The sequence below is a fragment of the Colobus angolensis genome, unplaced genomic scaffold, assembly GCF_000951035.1.
Source record: "Colobus angolensis palliatus isolate OR3802 unplaced genomic scaffold, Cang.pa_1.0 Scaffold597, whole genome shotgun sequence".
Lineage (NCBI taxonomy): Eukaryota > Metazoa > Chordata > Mammalia > Primates > Cercopithecidae > Colobus > Colobus angolensis.
Genome location: NW_012119565.1, coordinates 353,560 through 356,275, shown reverse-complemented (window position 1 = coordinate 356,275; position 2,716 = coordinate 353,560). Strand labels below are relative to the sequence as shown.

The window sequence follows — 2,716 nt, the reverse complement described above, 5'->3', positions numbered from 1 at the left end:
TCTCTCTTTTTTTTTTTTTTTTTTTTTTTTGGGTGGGGGACAAGGTCTGGCTCTATCATACAGGCCAAAGTGCAGTGGCATGATCTTGGTTCACTGCCACCTCTACTTCCTAGGCTAAAGCCATCCTCCTACCTCAGCCTCCTGTGCAGCTGGAACTATAGGTGCGCACCACCATATCTGGCTAATTTTTGCATATTTTGTAGAGACCAGGTTTCGCCATGATGCCCAGGCGGGTCTTGAACTCATGAGCTAAGGTGATTTACCTGTCTTAAACTTCCAAAATGCGGGAATTACAGGTGTGAGCCACCGCACCTGGCCTTTTTGTATTTTTGTAGTGATGGGGTTTTGCCATGTTGCCCAGGCAGGTCTCCAACTCATGAGCCCAAGTGATCTGCCCACCACAGCATCCCAAAATGCTGGAATTACAGGCGTGACCCACCATACTTGTCCTTAATTTTTAATATAACATTCCCAGTGTTAATTCTGAAAGTGATTTAAATGCTTTAAATATAGCATAAATGATCAGGTTTTTTGTTTTGTTTTGTTTTGTTTTCAGGCTTAATTCACTTTATTTTTCTTGTATAAAAACCCTATGTTGTAGCCACAGCTGGAGCCTGGGTCCTCTGCACAGAGACTCTGGTGTGGGTCTTGATGAAGTGGTTTAATTTCCAAATGTTTTGAGATTTTCTTATCCATGTGTGACTTTTTATCATCTAATGCAACTCTTTTAAACAAAGTAATAATTATAATACTTCATTTTAGTTAATTTTTTAAAAATAAAAATATGATGCTCTTTAGGATTATTTCTCCAACATTCCTTATTAAAATTTTGACAACTTCTTTCATAAATTGTCTACCCTCCAGTTTTTGTACATCACTCCTCTCAAATAATTTGTAGTCTTCAAACATCTATTTTCCTCTGAAGTCACTGTATAGATATGAGATGTCAAATTTTACTTTTTCTATCAAGTCTTTCCTAGTTCTTAATCAGGCAGGACTAATTATTCTCTCATTTGAACAATATACTGCTCAAATTTTATGACAGAACTTTTAATGTGATAATAAAAACTAACTCTGAATGTGGAAAAAGCAACATTTTGTTTTTTCCTGTTCTCTCTCAACAATAACAATCATCAACACAGAAGACTTCTGTGATCAAATGTCTGGGTTTTTTCTTCCCCCCCTGCCAAACACACCAAGCACCAAACACCAGCTGAATGTCCGCTAATTCAATTCTGATACCATCTACCTGTAGACAGCCTCAGGTCCCACAGGTTAACGCCTCAGTCTTCAAGACTGCCCTGCCTCACCTTCAGAAACCAGTCACGAGTCTGGGCCTAAGGAACTTCTGATCAACTAGCTATAAATTGGGATTCCTACAACGCTCTACTCAGGTTTGATGAACTTGCTAAAGCAGTTGACTTATAAAAGATATTACAAAGGATAGAGATGAAGAGTGTGTAGGGCGAGGCATGGGGAAAGCGGGGTGTGGACCTTCCATGGCCTCTCCAGGCAAGCCACCTGCCAGGAACCTCCATGTGTTCAGCTTTCTGGAAGCTTTCTGAACCCTGTCCTTTTGAGTTTTTATGGAGGCTTCATTACATAGGCATTACTGATTAAACCATTAGCTGTTGGTGATAATCTTATTATCAATTTACTGGTGAAACTTAATCTTCAGCTCCTCTCACCTCCTGGGAGGTTAGGGGGTGGGGATGAAAAGTCCCAACCCTCTAATCCTGCCTTGGTCTTTTGCTGCCAGCCCCTATCCTGAAGCTACCCAGGGAATGCCGGCTACAGTCAATTTGTTTGCATACAAAAATATATCACTTTGGAATTTCTGGGTGTATATGAGGAAATGAGGTCAAAGACCAAATATATATATTTCACTATATCACACAAACTTTTGTTTACTGTTTCTCTTCTCCTACTCTATTATAAACCTTTGAGAGTGGGGACTGTGAGTTATTTATCTTTATATTCCGAGTGCCAAGTGTGTTTAGCTATAATGGGAATGAATCTCAAAGTTTCTTGACTAAATGACAAGAAGAATCATAGTTGCATGAACTAAATTCATTATTCTCAGTCCTGAAGGTAAATGAATATACTGATATTATGTCTTTGGTTACTCCTGTTCGAAAGAGTGGTATTAATGGCTAAACATACAACTGTTACACCTGAAAATGGGCCCCCAAACTTAGTCAAATAATGTATTCTGTTCAGAAACACATTTTCAAGGTTTTGAAAAATAACCACTATTCAAACTAGCCTCAATTTATCTTAAAACAGATGCTATCCTAGTTCTTTAGACAAGCAGTCCCCAGTCCCCACAGGGGAGAAGTGACAACAGAAAACATTTACACATGGGAAGCATTCTCATGGGCAGAGTTACTTGTTCTTCTTCTTCTTTTTTTTTTTTTTGAAACAGGGTCTCGCTCTCTTACCCAGGCTGGAGTGTAGTGGCACAATCACAGCTCACCGCAACTTCAACCTCCTGGGCTCAAGAGATCCTCCACCTCAGTCTCCTGAGTAGCTGGGAATACAGGCATGTGCCACCACACCCAGCTAATTTTTTATTTTTTTGTACAGATGGGGTCTTGGTACGCTGCCCAGGCTAGTCTTGAACTCGTGGCCTCAAGTGATCCTCCTACCTCCACCTCCCAAAGTGTTGAGATTATAGGTGTGAGACAATGCACCTGGCTATCTTTTCTTCTATTTC

At 40.1% G+C, this 2,716-nt stretch overlaps 1 protein-coding gene across 1 annotated transcript in view; it reads right to left on the bottom strand.

The window, feature by feature from the left end:
- The window catches only part of CDC27 (cell division cycle 27), a 77,924-nt gene that overhangs the window by 51,555 nt on the left and 23,653 nt on the right, over positions 1 to 2,716 (bottom strand). The gene's annotated exons all lie outside the window — the stretch shown is intronic.